Here is a 22,905-nt window from a genome sequence, read left to right as displayed (position 1 = left end):
TGTTAAAGGGCACTAAAGCAAATATTAAGACAAGCTAAAGTGCTAGATTAGAACTCGAGAACGTCCAATGCGTCAATATTATCGCGAGCAGAGCGTTAGTAAACGAGAAAGTGAAGTAAATGCAGGACACGTTTAGAGACTCCCCCCGGGACATTCAAGCACTATCCCGACGACGAATGCACTCCACAGTTTAATTGTCACAAGTATACAATTCGATTAATTACTAAACAAATTATCCAGGTATGGAGTCCGAGGCGTTGCTCTTGATCTTGTCAGAAGTTACTTATCTGATCGTTTTACTTGTAAAGAATAACGGAGCATTTTCAACGGAAATGAGAATAAAAGAAGGCGTCCCTCAGGGCTCCATACTTGGGCCACTATTATTCATCATCTTTGTAAATGATATTGTCTCTATCCATGGTACCTCTGACGTCATCATGTACGTAGACGACACAAATATATTTTTTTCCTCCCATAGCCTTTGTAGGGGTTGGAGTACGGACTCCGCGGATGAAATACCACAAACTTGAGAGGATTTGTTCTACATTCTTTACAAGGAGGTGAGCGTCAACTAACAGACGTACAGACATTACGGGCCGGCAGCAACTCGGACGCTGCGGCCCGCGGCAAGAAGTTCGAGAGAGGTGAATCAGGGAATCAGGGCATGTCCCAGAATTCTCAGGTCTCTCTGGAAGGCTTCTTATAAGCCCTTCGAGCACTGCAAGTCACGTCATGTTTGACCAATGGGAGAGTCCACTCCGATGACGCCACTTGCAGCCAATGGTAGGCGCCCGTGTCGCGTGGCACACCTGTCGGGGCTCTCTGCGGTCTTGCCACGCAGACTGGCAATCCACGTGTAGGCTGGAGAAGGAGCGGGGGGGGGCGCTCGTGCACCTGCTTCATTGTCGGATGCCCACCTGCTAACCCCGGCGGCGCACGAACTTGTTGGCACGTAAACTTGTTGCCTTAAACTTGTTGGCTCGGCCGCTTCTCTGGAATGCGCTTTCCTGCTTTTGCATTCCTCAATTAGCTGTGCTGCAATCCGATGTGGTCTGGGGAACTCGAAGTAATCGCAGGAACCAGCTCCATATCTAACAGCTCGTCCTCGCCCCGGTTGTTCTGAATGGCCGGTGAACTCAATTCGCTGGCCATGAGGAACGCTGAAAGGAGCTGCAGGGTACTGGGGTCGAGCCTCGATTGACAACCCTCGGGATCCTGGGCCCTGGAGAACAAACGTCAAACAAACAAAACAGCACAGCGCTGCACCACGCGTAAGCGCAGGCTCTTCACCCCTGACTCGCCAGACTATTTCTGAGTCAAAATCAACCCTGATCTTTTATTTCCCCAATTTCGACAAAACAGTTCCAACCACCCTTCCAAACAGCTATCCATTTCTCCTCGATTGCCGACAAGACCAGAATACTATTGTTGTTGCAAAACAAAAGGGTCGTTGACGATGCAAACAACAAATGAAAACAGCCGAACATAACTCAAGTGGCGTAACTGCACGAACAGCCTGTTTTCAAACTATCGCAGTGGCGTACTTATCGCACGAAATGGTGCCACTGAACAATCTGGTCAACCTCACAAGTACGTAATCACAAGCGCACTAGCCTTGTGGTCACTAAACAAAACGCGTACTTGCATTGTAGGCAAACTTTTCATTCACGCTTACTCACGTTTCTTTCCTGAAAGTCCTACAGGACACGTGACATAAACGAACAATTAAACTCGCGGGACTTACACACTCCGCAGAACTCTTAAAATGATGCGTCTTCTACTAACTCTTTCCACGCACGTTCACTAAAGAAGTCAGAATACACGGCTGCCCTCACACACACACTAGCAACCCAGTCATAAAGTCTGCTTCCTTCCGTCCACACAGGACACACGCTAATGGAACTAAGAACGCTTCTCCGTGCAAATCATGCACTCACTCAAATCTACGCGCTTAACCTTACAAAATTCAAAAACGCTTAAAAAGAAAGAAGGTTAAATAACACACACGCGCGTTACGATAGGCCTCTCAACAATAACCTTGACCCTCAGGTTACTCACACACGCACACAAAGAAAACCTATCTACTTATTAATGAGCATCTCGCGAGACTACATGTTTACTTAAACGCATCTTTCAAATCTCGAGCTTTTCAAACGAAAACACAAACAAAGCTCATACCTTTACATATTGAAAGAAATCTCAGTCTCAAATCGCGAAAACTTTCCGATGCTCAAAACAAAAAACAAAACAACATGCTTTACTTCTACGGGAGCTCTCCTGGCTTCCCGTTCCAAGCATTTTCAACTGACTCATACTTTGAGTCTAACTCGAGGTGGGCGAAGCTTGAAAGCTACTCTGGCTGCCGAGAGACAACAAAAGGGCTGACTAACTATCAGCTCCCCCAAGACGTCACGGTCTCCTGCCAATTTGCGTCCTCGCGCCCCGCTTTCAACACAAACTCGATTGACCGCGTCGCTATTCCCCACCTGGTCTCGTCCTACCACCTTGCGTTTCTTCGAACTGCACGCTGAGCTGTGAAAAGAACTACGGAACGACGAGGAGCTTAACTGCCTCGTGCCCTTTGTCCGCGTCCGCGCAGAACATTCTTCGCGGTCCCCCTTTGACCGGTGGCTCGAACGTTTTGGATGCGTCAACATCGTCCTTGACGACCGCATCTTTTTCCTTGCGCCCTGCCCTTTTGGGTTTCTCGCCATCTTTGGCGGCGCTACATTAATTACCGACTTTCGGTTTTTACCGCGCTTCTTTTTAAGGCGCTTTCTCTTTGCACTAGCCTTCATGTCGCCTTCTCGTGCCTCGTGCTGGCCGGTACACATTTCGTCGGCCCGGATCGGCCTCTTACCCGCATTGTCTGAGTGATTTACATTTAAATCTACTCTCTCTCTGCCTCGACTGGCGGACAGCCCAACCGACTCTGGCACAATGCAACAGGCTTTACTCGAGTAAGACAACTCGCACTCTCGCGAACTGCCCTCTGCTACATTGCCCAGCGCACGCTGTGCCTCGGCACACAGCCCGTCGGTATCGATCGCTGTCTCACGCGCACAGTCCGAATGATTAATAACTGAATCATCCCTCTCTAGGCTACCTAGACTGGCGGAGAGCCGCACCGATCCCTGAACAATGCAGTTGTTCTCTCGTGAGCTACGGAGCTCGCCACCCCGAGAACTATTCTCAACTGCATCGTCCAGCTCGCACTTAATTTCTGCACGCACATCTGGCTCTACATGGGTGCTCGCTTCTGTCGCGTCAACAGTACCCTTTCCTTCGCTAGCAACCTCGCTAACCTTACCAGCGACGCACACACGCGGTAACTGTGCCAATTTGTTCGCAGCTGGCCTAGCTGTCTCCACAGTCATCTGTTGGCACAGCACCTCGTCGCTCTCACTACGGCCTTTAACGGCCTCTGTTGCCACTAAGGCATCGTTAGCAGCTAGCGTTTTCCCTTCACTTATGAATCGGCAGCCAATCTCACAGGCACTACTCTTTTCGTCGGCTTCTGGCGAAAATCTGCTCGATGCTGCCTCATTCTTTCGCTCTGTACTACCTACAGAATTCTCAGACAGCCGTTGTCTCTGTGCCAATAACTGATCACAATACTGTAGCTCTTTGATCAGTGCTGCCTTCTCTCTCTCATACTTTTCCTCTCGCTCACGTTCGCGTGCCTTCTCACGTTCGTGACGCTGACACCTAAGAGTAAGTTCTTGAAGCTCCTGCTTCCGTTCATTCTCGCGTTCTTCACGCTGACGCTCACTCCTAAGCTCACGACGCTCTCGCAAACGTACACGACGCTCTCGCTCCCGTGGCTCCTGTATCAACTCCCAAGCAAGCTCAATGCTTTTCTCATCATTGCCACTATCTTCAATCGCCTTTATGATAGCTGGCGTTTTCATCCGTTCGTCCGCCTCAACTCCCAAATCGTCGCACACCAACAACAAGTCTAACCTCGTCAACCTTCTAAGATCCATGGCAGCTGCCCCGACAGGTGGTTAAAACTGTTTTCCTTAATTAATTTGTGCAAACACACAATGCAACAAACTCCCGATTCCCAGAACTATCAAAATTGAACACACAACCTTTGAGTCTGGCGAATCATAAGGAAAAAAACCACGCGCTCACTTACGGTTGCAGCACCCTGCCATCCGGTTCATCTGTCCGCTGTTCCCGGTTCCTTCCGGACTCCCTGGGTCGAAGGCTCGCTCCTTCTTCGATACTCCCAGTCTCTTCGGACCTCTTTCGACGAAGGCTTTCTCTTCTTCGCTCTTCCCGGTTCCTTACGATCTCTCTGGACGAAGGTTGATCTGTAGCGCTGCCACCAGCTGATGCATTCGGAGGCGATCCTACCGCTGCCAACCAGATGTAGGGGTTGAAGGACGGACTTCGGGATGAAGACCACAAACTTGGGAGGATTTATTCTCCATTATGTACAGGGACGTGAGCGACAATTATCAGTCGTGCAGACATTACGGGCCGGCAGCAACTCGGACGCTGCGGCCCGCGGCAAGAAGTTCGAGAGAGGTGAATCAGGGAATCAGGGCATGTCCCAGAATTCTCAGGTCTCTCTGGAAGGCTTCTTATAAGCCCTTCGAGCACTGCAAGTCACGTCATGTTTGACCAATGGGAGAGTCCACTCCGATGACGCCACTTGCAGCCAATGGTAGGCGCCCGTGTCGCGTGGCACACCTGTCGGGGCTCTCTGCGGTCTTGCCACGCAGACTGGCAATCCACGTGTAGGCTGGAGAAGGAGCGGGGGGGGGCGCTCGTGCACCTGCTTCATTGTCGGATGCCCACCTGCTAACCCCGGCGGCGCACGAACTTGTTGGCACGTAAACTTGTTGCCTTAAACTTGTTGGCTCGGCCGCTTCTCTGGAATGCGCTTTCCTGCTTTTGCATTCCTCAATTAGCTGTGCTGCAATCCGATGTGGTCTGGGGAACTCGAAGTAATCGCAGGAACCAGCTCCATATCTAACACCTTGCAAGAGTTGAACGCGATGCCAATGCATATCTTTTTCATCTATCCAGATGGCTAAAACAGAACAAGGTGACATTAAATGCCTCCAAAACTACATACATGATATTTAGTCCTACCAACAAACCATTGTACAGAAATATAATGCTAAAATTTGAAGAAAGCGTAATTAAACATGTTGAAAAACAAAAATTTCTCGGGGTATGGTTTCAAGACAAACTAAGTTGGACTGCACATATAAATTATCTCATTTCAGATTTAGCACATACAGTTGGATGTTTGTTTGTACAGGATAACCCACCTTATACCACTCTGGTTAAGGCGAACTCTTTATTAATCTCTTTTCCATTCCAAACTTACATACGGTTTACTTGTCTGGGGTACCACCCCAAGAACAAATTACAACAAGCTTGTTATACTCCAAAAAAGGATTTTACGGTTTTTTGAAAATTATTATGGTAAAATGCAAGATTTAAGAACGGCTCCCTTATTTATAAAACATGGTATACTGCGGGTACACCAGTTATATTATTTCAAGCTATTGCAATTAATACACAATAACAAACTCTACACAAAAGATGAAAAAATTCCTAGCTATTGTCTAAAATTCCAAAAACGACGCACTCCTAAAATACGAACTGAATACGGACGACAGAAGACGGAATATCAGGTAGCTGATGTATTAAATAAGGTCAAAGAAAAATTGGATTTCAGTACCACTATAAATATTTTCAAAATAAGATAAAGATGTAATAATCATTTCCGAATTAACATACTATCAGCAATAATGTTGTTCACTGTGGTTGTTTATGCACTTACTATTTGATTTCTTTTGGTGTGTGTAAATATGCAAAGGCGTGCGATATGTATGTGTTATACAAACATCTTCGTATGCTGTATCAATATAGTTGCATAATAAAAAAAAAACACGCACGTGAAATGTATGTTCAATGTATATATGTACTTCATACATTATGTATGTAATATAGACATGCATAGACATAGATACTCTTCTTATAAAAATGTAAAATGGTTATATTCTGTGTGCTTTTCCGTGTATTTTTGTTTATTTGTTTGTGATGAAAGCGTGACTGCTATCTTTGCCTAAAATCGCTTGCCAAACTGTAAAGGGTCAGAGGCCTTTGTCAGGAACTTTAAGCCTTTAGCCTCTGCCCCTATAGCAGGCTCTGTATTAGGTATGTTGAAAAACAAGGCATTCATTCATTCATTCATTCATTCATTCATTAAAAAATGATTGTATTGCATTATAAGATAAAAGCAAATGCTACACGCGCGTTATATACTGAATTTTAGAAAAAAAAAATATACCATTGACGTCACCCTCTACAGCGACTCGGGTGGTCGAAAGTGTTCGTCTCCGCTCTGCGGCGCCCGCGCTTTCGCATTTCAGTAGTTTCGTTATCGCGTAGTTCCGCGCTGTTTTCGCTGTCTCGCGAAACAGCAGAGGTCACATCAGTTCCGGAGTGCGTCGCCTTCAATCCGAACTACTGTACATAGCCGAGTTTAGAGCATGACTCATTTGCACGGTTCCCGTACTTGTAGAAAGAGGGCGCCGCTATCGCTGCAGAGCAAAGGGCGCACAGAAAAAGGGGAGAGGGGGGGGGGTCAGATAGAAGGCGCGATAGCGACGCGTTTTCGCACGAGGACGCGTGGTGACGCGTCATTCCTTGTGCTCGCCTACACGCGCACGCGTGATGAAATGCCGACGAGAATGCCATCATCACTCGCAGCAACAAGGACATTCAGCCCGTCTCTGATAGCCGCGCTGCTCTGTAACACGGCTCCGTAACTTGCCAACGATGCTCCTCTGGAGACACGTGCGATAGCTGCGCAACACTATAGACGTTACCTGCTTCGCGGTTTCCTTCTTTCGAGACGCGACCTCAATAGCGCACAGGCATTCGGTGACATGAGCAAATGTCCGTGGATAATGGTGACACCGCTGTCCCAAGCTAAAAAGGACATCGTGGGGAAATGCGGTTTGCGCTGCACCAATTGGTGGCCTTCCCAGAGGTCGGCATCCTGAATGCGACGTCAATATCGGAGCTGTTTGGTGCGTTATCGCGCGCGTTGGCTGTCAACAGATGAATCTTAGCTGTTACTTCTTGGATGACTGACTACGAGTCATCGCCGTCCTTTCCTTCTTTTTTTTTTAATGCATACGCCACATCAGGCTGTAGCCAACGGTGCGGCCGAGATGAACCGCAACTATATATGCGGCGCTGCAAGTCGAACACATGTTTTTCGTTCAAGGAGGTATAAATGTGGAAGGCGGAGCTCACGAGCTGCTAAACATATCCAAATTCAAAGTTGCCCGAAACTATATAGAATCGCTATGGAAGATGGTATGACATAACTGACCGCCAACGCGCCGCCACTTGAACGCACGGAGTTAGCGTGGGCATTAGTGTGCACTTACTGGTGTAGCAACCGGAACGAAGCCTTTAAGACAAGAGCCTGGCTTAGGAGAGTCCTCTTTTAATTCGGGCGATTTGACGCACCATAGGTATTAAATGAACGGGCCGAAACAAACATGTCGTTGAAAGATACAAACCAATATTATCGAGGAGCTTCACAACGTCCTGTTCGCTCACTAATACCCGTGTCACACGGGCAACTCGGATCTCCTTCAAACTTCCTTCCCTTAAATGACCGCAAGGGAGTTTCACCTCAAAGGAGTTAGCTCCGTGTCACACGGCCTATAAGCGAGCTTTTGAAAGCGGCCGCTGGGGGCCCATTAGGCGCTGCTCACCTCGTACGCAGCCATGAAAGAAACACGTTATATTTTGCTAAAAAGTCTTGGGAAAGACGTGAATCACTCATTCTGTATGCGCGAGACGTGCGATCGCGTTGACCAAAACAACAAAAAATGGCGCAGTCAGGGCAAACGCAGCAGCCATTCCCAGAACGCCCGGTTCGAGAGTCGAATGTAGCTGCTCAACTCAAATATCTTTGTTAGTGCTCAAATACTATATTATATGCAATAAAAATAGTTAGAATTGCTGGTAAAAGTGAAGTTAATAAAAATGAGGGTGATTTATTGACTCGAAATTCAAGCACGCTGGGAACAAGAGTACTCCCTTCAGTCTGCAAGGGAGATCTTCCATTTCCTTTCGCTAGGAACTTCCTTAAACTTCCTTCGCTAAAGGACTGCCGTGTGACGCGGCGCGCATCTCCCTCGAGATAAAGAAGTCCTTGGTTGAAGGAAGTTAAAAGGACTTAAGCCGCGTCCGTGTGACTGGGGCATAAGTCACTCGTCATACACAATCGCAGCCTTTGCCCTATAATACGATGAGCGGCGAACTGACCTTGTATACGTAATCACCTTGGAGTATTCGTCGAAATGCCGTCGTATCATAAACGTTTGCTGCGCAAGTCAAAGACGCATTCAATGCATAAGCCTGCCGCAGAGTCAATGACTGGCACATGTTTTCGGGCATGGCGCCTAGCAACCGTTTCAATAGGCGCTACCGCTAGAGGTGGCATAGGAACGACCCTTGAAGTCTTGCGCTAAAAGGTGAGATTACGAAAGGTAGCCAAACGGCGGTGAAAGACACCGAGTCGAGGTGGAGAACGAAACCCGTCGCGTCACGTGACAAGTCATCAGCGTGATCCGCAATCGCAGGGAGCACGGCCGCGGAGCCGACAACGAAGCGCCCAATTCAGGCACCGGCTCTGGCAACGTGCCCGAAACACAGAAAGTGAAACGTCAACGCTCTGGCGGTGGGTTAGGTCGCAAGAGAAATCACGTGCTGTCGAAAACGGGAGACGCTTGGGTTTTCTTTGTGCTTTGGCGAAGAAGTCTGTTGTAAGTGCGGAAGCCCTGGCGAACTAATTCTCCGGGCCACTGCGTAGTGGCCCGCAGAACTAGTTTTCTCTTGGTTGTTTACTGGATTGTTTGCGGGAGAGTGGCAATGACGGCACAGTGGAATAATGTTGCGTCATTACCCTCGGATGCAAGTACACAAGCGCAAGTCGACCAAGTTACGGGGCCTGTTCGCTACCACCAAAAGTTCTGTATTTGTGAGAAGCGCGGCTGTCGACTTCGAAACGTGCAACGAGACAGTCGATCGACGATTCCATGCGGTCTTCTTTTTTTTATTATTATTTTCGGTTTCTGTATGCCGCAAATGCAGCCTGAGCGACAGAAATAGAGGGTGAGGCAAGGATGATCTGTGAAGTGCATTGTAACAACACGAATTGTGCGACATGGAACCGACCACGATAAAACTTGGCTTACAACCATAGAAACGTAGCGGCAGCAAATTTGTTTTCATTTTACGCACTATATAAGCGCCGATACTGTCTTCGTTATACAAAAACGAACTGAACATTAAGTAGACAACGTTTATTCGCACACATTAGGCATTTGGTGCAGAGCACAGCACGTCCCTCACTGAAGCCAAGAATATTATTGAAGCTCCTTCTTTGCTAAAGCCTTCGCCGCCAGTTGGAGCCTTGGTGGAACAGCAACCAGAAGAACAAGCATCAGCAACGAACTGCTGGCGATTGCAGTCTCCCTGGCTGAGAAACGAGGTTATTGATCGCAGACATCGACCGATCAGTCTCGCTCCAGTCACTTCTGGAAAGTCCAAGCGTTCATTGAACTGTCTCGAACCTGCGGATCACATGTCTTTTTTTCTGTCTTAAAATTTTATAGCTGATCTTATTTTCTCTTCTTCACTCCGCATAGAGCTCTGGCAACGAGTCGCGAACTCTCACTTAGACGTATAACCTTCTCCACAGACGGTGAAATGGCACGTGTACCGTTTGTTTCTTCACCTGTCTCACGGCCTAGATGCTTCTCCAGGCCAATTAAACCCGGCAGTTATGAGGCATAGCGTGCACGTGTGCATGGCACCCGGGTTATATTAGCTAACAGGTCACGTGAGAGGGCGCTACGTTTTTGTGCTTTTGGCAAAACGATGCGCCAGCGCGGTTGGACTTCTGCTCCTGTTCCTTCTGCGTGTGGCCCCGGTCGTGAAGCCAAAATCACAGACGCTAAAAAAAAAAAAGATGAAAAAAAATGCACATCCAACGCACATGTTGGAGCCTGTATGGAGCCTTTGGTGATTGGTGATGCCTGTTTGATGCCATACAAATGCCGGTTTTGTTTGGTTTGACGTGTTTTGTGTCGAAATCGTAGTGGTACATGCTCATTCTGGAGGATTGGCCTAAGAACGGGCACACATCCCTTATGACATATAGAGTGTCTAAAGCAAAGAAAATAATGCAAATCAAAGAACCCGTTAAATATAATTCATCATTCCATTAACAAATCGGTTTTCTTTAGAGGTGCCTGTGGGCCGACATTATACGTCCAGGTCCAAGAAAGTTATTTTTCGGTTAAGCAGAACCAAGGTAGGCATACTACGCACACAATGGTCATATAGGCCACTTCACGGCTACTTTCACATAACCTTTGCATTTATATACACAAATATGCAGGCAAAGAAAGCCTCGCTGTAAAAAACCAAGAAAAAGCAGCAAGCGCTTAACGGCGGTTAGATGTTCACGGAAGATCGGGCATTGGTCAGTTGAGCAAGACGCTAGTCGTGGACTGTTTTATCCTCGCACGAAATTTTCAACATAGAGCACGATTCCGCACATATAACAAAGAAAAGAAAAAGGACGAAAAAAAAAACACAGGTACGATGTACAATATCCACTCGGTAAAATATGTTAGCAATTTCCACTACTTTGTTCGAGAAGCCTAAGAACGGTTCGCCTTTAGCAGGCACTGCACAGAATTGCCGCCTAATTTTAGAGAGAGCGCGCCTGGCGCACTTGCCCAACCCTTTGGAGCCAGGATGCCAGCGCAAGACTTTTTATAAATATGAGGAGAGAAGAGCAGAGAGGGGAGAAATAAAAGAAATAAAGCCAGTGCATGAGAAGGAAAGGGGTCGGGACGGAACGGGGCATTCCATCCGAGTCAGCAGATCGCTGGAACCAGTTTTTCTTTCAACCTGCGCTACCACTGGCCCATGCGAAGCAGCAGCGGCTCTTGCGAGAGATCACTAGGATGAATGCTCAGAAACCCTTGCCGAGAGTCAACTGCCCGGTTATGCGTGCCCGGGTTGATCGAGCGTGTACGAATGTCGGGGGGAGTTGCTTGTCCGCCACTGTATGAGCAAGACGCAAAAAATATGCCCGCTGTTTATTTTCCTTATCTGGTCGTCGGAACTTCTGCATAACAGGAATCCTCGGTGCAAATAATTAAAGCTATCTGCAACGCGGAAGCTCCTTATTAAATGCTGATTACAATCGAAGAACATCCAAGGTCGGCGAAAACGCAAAGGAGCGAAACAAAAGAGCTATAATAAACCGATTAGAATGCACGCGGCCATAAGATGGGGAATTTCGTGCCAGGAGCGCAGCGATGCAGTAATGACGAATGGAACCCTCAAGAACATAGAATCGAAATTGGGGCTGGCTGCTGAGGCAGGTAAAGGTTCTGAATGCACACGGGCAGAATTCTCTTTGTACGTCAAAAGAGCACTGCTAAATCCATTGAAGTGAGCAAGGTGTTTCTGTAATACGCTTATCCTTATCGATGGGTACTGCTTCAAAAGCTCCGCTCGAAAATCAAGCTCGTGATCGTAGGCGGCGGCTCACTGTCAGTCTTTTTTCGTGAGAACCGGCATCACAAACGCGAAGACAAGGTCGCGAAAGAACACGCACCCAAATAAGCACAACTGAGAATTGATGAGGCGACGCTCAGAAAAGGTTCAAAGCGAAGTACGAAAAGGTCCTGCGATAACTCAATCTAAAATTCCAATCAGGCGGTTGAACTGCAGCTACAAACAATGCGGGGCTCTAAACAGTTAAATAAGGATCTAAACCTTAACGAGCTGCTATCGCAGTGTTGTCAACGCTCCGCGCTCGAGAGGAAGTTCTCGCGATGCCTGCCAACGATATCGATACAAGAAACTCGAACTTGCGACTTCAACGGTCAAACTTACGATTGCCAGGTAATTGCGCCGTCCGCTTGAAGGTCCCGGACGCGACCGGATCGCACGAAGAATGCAAACGGGCACAGAACGGAGGATCCCCGCGATGCAGCGGACGCTAGCGCCACCGCAGTGCCGCCATATTTATTTATGCTACTTGCTTCCATTTTTTTTTTCTTCTTCTCTCTCCTGCAGTCAAGTTTGGGCCAACTTTCTTGCGCGCCTGAACTCGCAGCACTGACTCTCGCGTCTCGCTCTTGCCCTTTCCCGCGGACCGCGCGCGGACCAAGATGGCGGCCAAACAACGCCAAACGAAACAAGACCCACCGTCCCGAACAAAGAAAGAGCGCGCCGCAGTGCCGCGGCAGCGCCGACGACGTTAGGCCTCGCCACGATTTCCTCTAACCGGTCGACTACCGCCGGTCTGCAGTACATTGAACCACATAGCGATGGAACGATTAACGATTATTTGCGCACGCATTGAGAACGTTTTTCAGCGATGTGGAGGCTCAATAGTTTGGAGGCTCAATGGCAGCGCGAAAAGAACGGCGATCCAGAACGACGGAGGAACGATATAGTAATGTCTTTGACATTCCTTTTCGATTAATCTTCTTTATTTTATCATGCGCCGAATGTGGTGCTACGACGTGTACACATCCAGACTTATCGATGCAGGTGTGCTAATTGTCAAAAAGAGATGAAAAAAATAAAAAGGTGACGTCTATCGGCGCACGAATTTCTAATACCAATCGCGGCGCTGTTAAGTATTCCACGCTGCGTCGCAGGGCCGCACAGCGCGATGAGCGCTACGCCGCCGTCGACTTTCCTTTGTGTTACCCAGACGGGACCTTCGGTAGCGTCCTTGTCGATTGCGTAGCGGCGGAGCCCTACCAACGGCGACCGGTGCAATAACCGCCGCTTCTAAGAAACCTCTTTCGAGATGCGGCGTTGTTTACTAGTGAAGTTCTCTCCTTGCATATGAAGTTACTGCGCCGCGCTCCGCTACAGAAACAAAAACATAACAGGAAAGCCTGCGCTATGACGTCACGTGGGCCTGCGGCCGAAAACAAAGAAGGAAAACGTCGGCGACGTGGTTCCCGACTGTTGCGCACAGCGCTGCTCACGTGTGCTTGACTCACTGACAGATTGCTGCGAAGCGCTTTTTGCAAAAGAAGTCATTCCCGATGACAATTCGCAAATCAGTTTCATCGAAGTTACTTCTTCTTGTCCTGATACTCGAGACCAGCTGCGTTATGTAGCGTCTGGTTAGTTCCAAAAACTGATATAGATAAATGTGAAGCACCTGCCACACCACAAATTTGGCTTCTGCTTGCGGTGCAAAGTATGCTGTGCGGGGGTGGAGCGGAACAAAAATTTTAGAACATCGAATGGCTGATGACTCCTACCTCCTTTCGATAGTCAAGCTCAGTCTCTAAACTTCATTTAACGTTTACATCTGCAAACTACTCGGACATTAAATTACGACTGCGAGACTTTCAAGGATGCTGCGAAGTCGCCGCTGCCACTGCGTGCGCGAGCTTCGTGAAATAAGTCCGACCTGCTTAAAGAATGCTGCGCGGCCTATAACATTTTAATATGCAGTGCGAACGGGAAGACATGTAAAGCAAACTCGCGCAAAGTGAACGTCAGTGAAGTTCAGCTCACCTTGGTGGGGTACAGTTTTCCAGCGCGCATGGGACAGCGCTGTCTGTCGGCGACGCTGCATTCTTCAAGTCTGCGCTGTGTCCTTCCGCCGCCGCACATTATATATACACAGTCACGTTTCTTTTTTCTTCCCCCACTGAAGAGGCACGATCGATGCCGTCTGACTCGGAGCTCGAGCGGCAGGCCTTCACAGCAAGAAACGACGCACGGGTACATCGCGGAGGGAAAAAGAAAATGAAAAGTGGGGGAAGGTTCTGCGGAGATGATTTTTGTGAAACTCCCATGACGGAGGCGCTGTGATACAGTCCGGGGCCGTCCAGGGCCTAGCGCCCGCGGACGCTGTCGGCCATCGACGCTGCGTAACCAAGGCGTCGTCGCGCTGACAATAAAAACCTCGAGACAACGGGGCGACCAGCCGCCGTCGACCCGCCGACGCGACACACACACGGAGTACGCACTGACGCCGCAGCCGCTTGGCAACTCACTTTTTATGCGGCGCGCTCCCAAGTTCTGCGTATCGACATCACCTCTCTGGCTGCTGCTGCTGCTGCTGCTGCTGAGAGAGCGTGGCCGGCGGCGGCCGCCGGAAGTTACGAAAAATAAAAATGGCGGAGTCTATGCGGGCGGGCTCTCAGCCGCTTCTGCTGTTGAACCCGGCGCTCGCGCTAGCGCAGTACCGTGCGTAGCACACGCAGTTGCGTAGCTGCAGACGGCTTCTTCTTTCTTATCGTGGCCTTTTCGTTAACTTTTTTTCCTCGGCTGCTTATAGCTTCTCCGTTTCTCCGGAGCGCATTTCTCGAGGAGGAGTGGAAGAGTTGGGGCTTGCGCAGGGGGGGCGACACCCCCTTCGGATGCGGCGCGTCTACCCGCGCTGCCGGACGCTTTGTTGACTGTTGTCGGTTTATTTGCGCTGGCGTGGTGCTTTCCGTTTTGGAAAGGGTCGGATTCGTCTGCGTGTCAGCTCGGTACGCGTGAGCGTTCGTCTCGAGGGCTGATGCCGCCGCTCCGCGATGACGTGTTGCAGCGGCTCTTTGTTGCGGGCAAGTGCGTCAATGATACCGCATTGCTGGCGCAGCTAACGGTCCCCTGTAGTGGCGCATCGCCTAATGCTTCTAATTAGCTTTGGTTGCCGAAGCCCGCGCTGCTGTAAAGATTTAAGGCAGCGACAGGTGTGAGTGCGCGAGTTTTTAAGCGCTGCGCAGTATAGGCCTGACTAGCATGGCGAGATGATTATCACTCAAGGTGTGCATTCAGAGAGAGAGAGAGAGATAGAATATAAGAGATGAAAGACACAGAAAGTAACCAGATGAACTGTCCGGTTGGCTACTATGCATTGGGGGATGTATAACTGGATCGCGGCAGGCCACGTGAGTAGGACCATTGAACAGTCGCGGACCTTATAAAATGACCATATTAGAACGTCATAATGAGTTCAGCACACTAGGAAAATACAAGTTGGTAAAAGTTAAAAAAAACGCAAGAGGTAAAGAGAAAAAGGTTGAAATATGATGGGAACTGTGAAATCAGTCCGCTTCACCTGCTTCACTTTCATCAGAGGCATAATTGAGCATGAGTTGCTTTCGCCTTTCTATTTCTACGCTCGATGTCCATCTATGTTGCTAGCTTCACTGCGAGTTCACCCCCAATCTGGGCGCAGTGTTTCTCCGCCTTGGCTATCCCGCAGACTGCGTCACTAATACGGGAAAACGTCGAGCGAGCTATAGGCGGGCGTCAGCCAACGAAAATGTAGAAGGACTGTTAACACAAAAGGCAGCTTCATTTGCCTCTCAAGAAAACGTGAACGACCATTTTCGCGCAAGCAGAGGCTAAGGAAGTGGGAAGGCAAAACGTGCCCAGTGCTTTGCCCCCCTTCTGGCGACACCTCTTTCGTCCTGCCACTCTTTGGGAGGGCTATTCCTGCTGGCACGCTGGTCATACAGTGCAGTGGTGGACAAGTTGTCACCCTGTGTAGCATATACCTTGACTTTCGATTGCTTACTCTCTCCCTTCCGTCCTCTTTCTATTCCCCTTTCCCCCACCCCCAGTGTAGGGTAGCAAACCGGATGCTGTTCTGGTTGATCTCCCTGCCTTTCCTACCCTTGTTTTCTCTCTCTCTCTCTCTCTCTTCGATTGCGTGCAGATTTGTGGTGCAAATGTGTGGATTCGGCTGTTGATTGGCTGATGGCAACAGCAGCTGTCACGGCTCTGCGTGGTTTTCCGTGTGACTCAGCGGCACACGATGAATCGTTGCTGTTCCGGTGTTACGTTCTGTCGCATTCTACTAAGCAGTTTGCATTAGCTATTCGTTCTTATTTCTTTCATTGTTTCTTTCCAGTGTTCGTTATAGTCCTTACGCTTAGCGTAACTTATGCGAACTTTAACCGCTCTCTGAAGTAGCTGATGAAATTGGCCTAGGTTGCTTAAGGAGCTCCTCCTGACGGTTGCTTATCCTTAGGGCTCTCTTATTTCACTTGTAAACTTGCATCCGACGCGGCTGTACATTTACTATTCAGTAAACTGCTTGGACCTGTTCAATACGGCCTTGCCTTGCCACCGAACTCTAGATGTTCTTTGTTTTCCTGAGTGATGGTACAGCGACCCGGCCGCACGGGTGCACGTGTGCATGATTCAGCGGCGGGCGTCCCTAGTTCGAAGAAACGGCACCTCGAAGCGTAGTTGACCTCCGCCGCTATGCCGTTGCGTGCCCGCCTCAGGAAATAAAAGGAATGCTGGCACGCCTCGGACGTTCCAGTGATTCGTTCTTCTATTCTTTTCCTTGCATCTTTAAAACGTACTGGCGGGACCTCTTGCTTGGCGATGTTTTTTTTTCTTGTTGTTTTCTTTACCGGTAACTTTGTTTTGTTGGCAGTGTGTCTCCGCCTGTCTTGACGACAATTGCTCACCGCCCACTCGTTTTGCCACTTTCGTGTGGTTAAACAGGACGTTCTTTTTTTTTTCACCCTTTAATAGTCGAATGTCTTGTGTAAAAAACCTTACGCGGTAAAATTGCAAGTGAGTGTTGCGTCGTTTACCAGAGCTTTGCAAAACATTGGTTTATAGGAGCATCATTATGGTCAGAGCCAAGTGTGGCACACTAAATTTCATTCCATTAGTTGCGGTTCGCGGTAGTGCGAGACCTATGTTATAGCAAGGGTAGTGAGTTGCGAACTTATCGCTTGGATTTTGTTTTCCCACATGTCGCAATTTTCGTAGGTATTTATGTAGAGGGTGTCCCACCTAAATTTAGCCAGAGTTTAAAAGTATGCAAACGCCACGTAGCTAGCTGGCCAGAACAAAGGTAATGTTGTTTGTTTGCCGTCGCTTGGAGATACCCAAAATATCATTTTGTTTCATTCCACCTAATTAGACAATCAGTTTTAATTAAATAATCAAATTCTCAAGTATTATAATAAGATTAAAAGTGTCAATGAGAAAAATTTAAGAGCGACATGAAAAACTCCCGATACAGCTTTCTGTTTCTCAATGCATAAACGTGTCTTTCCGAGCATGAAAGAAGCCCACGAATACATGCAAAATGCCTCGAGTGGCCTGTTGCGCGGCAGTTTTGCGTGCAGGAATGCAGTTTCTTGGTCTCTTTGGTTCGTTGCATCAACTGAAGTCATAGCGCTGGATTGACGTGAACAAGAAAGGTGACAGGACGTGCGCTAACTATCAACTGAATTTTATTTCAGGAAAAGTATGGTACTTATACCGCCTCAAACCAGTGGAAATCGTCGCACGCGCAACCCAGCATTTCCCGGATAGGCCGCTTCCTTTCTGCTCAGAGTAATCGACGGAGCGCTGCCACAGCTTGCACCTTCTTTTGCAATCAAGCCTGCTTCCACAATCTCAGTCGTATCTTTACCTGTATTTCTAACCATGACTACACAATCCTTAAATAGTGGTGTACACCCGCAATCATCACAACACACGCAGACACGTCCATCTCGGTAACAGTTCAGTTTTTGCTTGTGTTCCCTTAGCCTGTGACTGAGGCATCTGCCCGTCTGCCCTATGTAGACTTTGCCGCACGAGAAATGGAAGCGATATACGACACCTTGCGCGCAGTGCACAAACGGTGGCCGATGGTTCTTCGCCTAAGCCTCGGCGCGTCTTTCTCAACAGCTTTTGTGGAGCTGAAAATACGACGTACAGTTCAATTTTTCGGGCCACCTGCTTTAAACCACGTGATATCCCATGAATGTACGGTACAACCACCTTCTTTCTCCTTTCATGGCTGCGCTCGCGCGTACCACCCGGTTCCGCTTGTTCCTTCAGCGCATTTTCCGCCACTGATACAAGTATGTGGATAGGGTAGCTTGCTTACAGTAGCCGCTCTTTTTTGTCTAAAGAAAACTCCCAGGCATCCGGTGGGGCCTATTTAGAAAATGCTTGGTTGCGCGTGTGATGATGTCCACTCGTTTCAGCCGGTATAAGTACCATGCTTTTGTGAAATAAAATTCAGTTCCTAGCGCACGTCCTGTCGTCTTTCTTGTCCGTGTCAATGCAGCGCTATGACTTCAATTGAATTTTGCATGCATTTGCGGGCTTGGCTTCTTTCACGCTCGGAAAAACACTTTTATGTAGCACGTATTGAGCAACAGAAAACTGTATCGGGAGTTTTTCATGCCGCTCTGCAGTTTTCTCATTTGTACTTTTCATCTAATTATAATACTTGAGAAGTTGATTAATTAATTAACACCGGTTATCACACACACACACACACACACACACACACACACACACACACACACGCACACACGCACACACGCACACACGCACACGCACACACACGCACGCACGCACGCACGCACGCGCGCACACACACACACGCACACACACACGCGCGCACACACACACACACACACACGCACACACGCACACACACACACGCACGCGCGCACACACACACACACACACACACACACACACACACACACACACACATTCTTTACACATTCCACAAGTCGCTATTGGAGTACCTGCATGAAACATGAAACTCACCTATGCTTATATATATATGTAAAACCCAAGCGAATGAAAAAACGAACAAGACTATTTCACTATGGTTCGTTCGTTTATCTGTTTGTGTAAATGTGCAACGTACTCTTGAAGATGGGCAAGAATGGGCCGTAAGAGGGGTGAAACCTGCAGGGATAACATCGTAATCGAGAAAAAAAAACAGGAATTTTTTTACTTGACAGCCGCCCATTAGAAATATGCACTGAGTCATAATATCTAAATAAATATTGCTGCAAAGAAAAAGTCTGAATAGGAGAAATCAGAAAATGTAACGTCCAATTCTTGCCTATAGTTGGAGAAATTTTCCGTTGCTTATCGTGAAACCAATGAGCTCGTAGGTGCATCGTATCTCTATAGCTTGTGGCATAATCACGTGAATGAGCGGATGGGTACCACGTGGGCTCGGAACAATAGCTCCGTGGTTCGCGTGCCTCCGAGCTTGTGATTCAGACCGGCATCGACTCCACGACACCCACGCTTTCCGGCGCACACCGTATACGTTGCCGTCGCGCGATACGGTTTCCATCGCTTATCTGCGGGCTCGCACGCCGCCACTTGGAGCCCACCGCTTTCAATGTGTGAACGAGCGCAGTCTCCCGATTGCGCACGCGGGGAAGTGGACGGCGGACGCCGGCCGCTGACTATCGCAGCTGTCGACGAACAACAGCGACCGTCTAGGGGCTTCCTCTTCTGCGACGTCGCTGCATCTATTGCGACCGCGCTTGCCATTTACAGTTCTGCGAAAAGCAGAGAGATGCACTGTCGACGCTTGCAACGTGACCTTCGCGTACTCTTGTAACGCGAAGGGAAGCGCAGTTGAGGACGGCAGAGGACTCGGTGGGGCGATGAAATTAGGAAATTCGCGGGTCCTAGTTGGAATCGGTTGGAGCAGGACTGGAGCAATTGGAGATCGCAGGCAGAGGTCTTCGTCCTGCAGTGGACATAAAATAGGCTGATGATGATCATGATAACGCTGCGTGTCGGTACTCGTTTTTCGATGCGCTAATTGCGCCGCATTTAGCAATAGTATTGCGGCCATGCAGCGATGCAGCACACCACAAAGTCATCAGTCACGCTAGCGCGAGCTTTGTACGTCCAACACGGCTGCTATGGCATGTGACATCGCTCTTTTTGGCAGCGAATACATGCGCTTCACTGTTTCATCCTTAAACTACACAGTGAAAGTTGGTTTTCTTTCGTAGCTGCGACGTAAATGTGACGGAACAATTCGAGAAGAGTAGGAAACAAGGTATAGGAAACATCTTGGCCACCATTACGGGAAACTGCGATGTTTCGTCAAGGCGTAACCGACTGCTAAACATGCTCTAAACACCAAAACTCGGATTCCTTGAATGAATCCCGCCGATGACACATAAACTGGCGAACATACAAAAAGGAAATACACGGTGCAATTTATTTCTCCCTTTTAGTGGTTAGTTCCCGCCCATCTGCATGTTCCGATCGCCGAAATCCATTGAACAAAGAAGAGAAAAAAAGGAAAATAATGAGCAGCAAAGCAAGTTTCCTTGCTTTCTTTCTTGCCGTTGGGTTATGTTATACTAACATTTTACTTAGAATTTACTGTTACTGCCCTTATGCTTCTACTTATTTGATTAGTTATGACTACCTATGAATGCTTCTTTTTTTATGTCTTGCAATGGCGAGTTGTACTTTTTGTTCGCACTGGTTTGTGAAGTCTGTCTTCTGAAGCCTCTTGTGCGTCATATGTGCCTCTGAGATCTGCAGTTAGGCAAAATTTTAGTTGCGATAGCAAGTTATACTTGGCTAGCTACACATAGCGTTTGCACTGGTTCGTGCCATCTTATCTCACGCCTCCTTTGTGCCACATGTGCAATCCCGCACATAGCACACAAAAACAGAGCAGAAAGAAAGACGCGAAGCTGGGCGCCAAAATTTCAAAGGCAGCAGTCTTCACTTGCCGAGTACATGCTGGATGATGCCTGAATACCGCGCCACAGAAAAGACAGACCCACGTATTCTCAGGCAATCCTCGACTCCAAGCTCTTCCTTCACTCCTTCCAGTTGAGTATTCGATGAGTGAAGGTCGTTTCAAGGTTACAACTCTTCTGTACTTCTTGCTGCCTTTGACTGTGCCGTTGTATGTTTGCTCCATGTAGTACGTTTATGGCTGGTTCAATATACTTCTATTAACATTAAGCAAAGTTCGAGGCAGATTCCTCGAGCAGTGACGCCGGCTAGGAGGTATAGCTTGGCATGGAAGAAATTGCGGGGAATAAGAGTGCAGAAATGATTCTTCACGATGTTGGTATACCTAAGAGTGATTATTTTTAGGTTTTACAAAACTTTAAAGGACCGCCTGTTGCAGACAGCATAATACTAATCCTTGAGTTGGATTATTCAAAGAGGCGGACACTACTTGCACAAAAATTAAAACACACGTTCAATTACTTACAAAAACAAATTCTTACTTAACTTCCTAATATATGTATATACGGCGCATATTGCAATTTATGAATTTTAACCGTTGATAAACGAGTTGTAACCGCTGATTGCTTTTCTGTTCACTTGAAGAACTCTGGGCAGCTCTAAATTAAGTTTTTACTGCCTTCCTAAGGAGTAAATTAAACTCCGGAAAATGTGTACCTTGGAAGACAATCGATTTATGTGGGCAGAGGCAGAAAGGGTTATATGGGCGCGTTTTTGTTTGTAGTGTACCAAGTGGTGCTCGAAGCGGTGTCCATAACCACTTTCTAACCGTCTTTCACATTAGTGCTTCTCGCTGTTACACGTACGGAACGTTTATAAATCATTGAAGTTAAAACTTCTGGAATCGGTATTTTTTTTATTCCCATATAAAATGTTATCTCTTGCTTTTAGCAACCTTGCGAAATAATGAATAACCATGTAATAAATAACAATAATAAATGAAAGAATAAAACCATGGCAGAAATCATCTCACTATGACTGTCGATGACAATGCGATTAGCATTCAAGCAATGCAGCGACGCACTGTATTTCTGCAGTCACGTTTATTTAACATATGCAGTGGTCGTTCTGAAACTTCCGTTGTTAATCTTTCTTTAATCTTTCCATCCCCGTTTCCCTTTCCCCAGTGTACGGTAGCCAACCGGGCTCAGTCCTGGTTAACCTCCCTACCTTTCATTTATCATTTGCTCTCTCTCTCCGTTGTTACGGCTGTGTACAATATACTCCCGTATTGTCCTACATTGCTACGGCACCCGTCTACCAGGGTCGCCCACGAGCATGGCGGAATGACGACGACCATGTGGTAATTACGCAATGATGACGACGGAATGACGAAGAAGGAATGACGTCCATGGAACGACAAAGATGGTGTGACGATGAAGGCATGACGCGTCAGTGAGATGATTCTGAAATGATGACGATGGAATAAAGACGGCAGCGAGACGATGACGAGATGAGGACAATGCGATGAAGATGGAGGCATGATGACAGGGCGTGACGACTACGGTATAACAATTGGATGGCGAAGCTGGGATAAGGAAGATGGCAACGGGCACGATGACGTAACGACGGCGATGCGGCCGCAGATGCACGACGGTGACACTCTGACGACGACGCAGCGGCCACGATGACACGACAACGGCGACATGATCGGGTTTGAATGACGACAGCATGCTTACGATAAAATGGTGAGGAAGGAATGACGTCGAGTGATTCACGAAGGCGGTATGACGTCGATGGCATGCGGACAATAACACAACGTTACTGAAATGATGTCGATGGCAAAACGACAGCGTGACAACAACGGCACAATGACAATGGTATAGAAAAAGAAAGCGCAAGTCGCGTTATATACAGAAGAATATAAAAATAAGAACAGAAAAATAACAAGAAATACCTCGTTCCTTTGGCACATTGCATAGGCAAAGGCATAGGCATGTTTGGCATATGCATATTGAAAAGAGAGTGCCCTATATTGATAGGTATACAAAGAGATGAGCTATACAGAAGGCGCTTTTAAGCGCATTGTACACTACGCAACGAGTTACCCAATTGTCCGCAAACAACATGCTATCTGAAAACAGGGAATCACGCTAAGCATCAGAAAGAAAGAAAGAAAAAAGAAACTACTTAAGCAGCAACCATACGGAGCATGTTTTCGGGGCATTTGAGGCCCTGTATTGCCCTGCGTCGCCGCATCCCTTCTACGGTGGGTCACGACGGCGAGGTGATTTCAGTTGAAACGCACTCAGTAGAGGTAAATCGGGCACGCGATCAGGCAACGCCGCGCCG

The 22,905-nt window shown here is 48.0% G+C and overlaps 1 long non-coding RNA gene across 1 annotated transcript in view; it reads right to left on the bottom strand.

The window, feature by feature from the left end:
- The window catches only part of LOC135898403 (uncharacterized), an 85,115-nt gene extending 71,048 nt beyond the window's left edge, over window positions 1-14,067 (bottom strand). Inside the window, exon 1 of the long non-coding RNA XR_010563321.1 lies at window positions 13,624-14,067. This is a non-coding gene — a long non-coding RNA (uncharacterized lncRNA). The remainder of the gene's footprint in view (window positions 1-13,623) is intronic.
- Window positions 14,068-22,905: the final 8,838 nt, after the last annotated feature.

Source organism: Dermacentor albipictus, chromosome 4, assembly GCF_038994185.2.
Source record: "Dermacentor albipictus isolate Rhodes 1998 colony chromosome 4, USDA_Dalb.pri_finalv2, whole genome shotgun sequence".
NCBI lineage: Eukaryota > Metazoa > Arthropoda > Arachnida > Ixodida > Ixodidae > Dermacentor > Dermacentor albipictus.
This window is presented reverse-complemented; position numbering and strand designations above follow the sequence as displayed.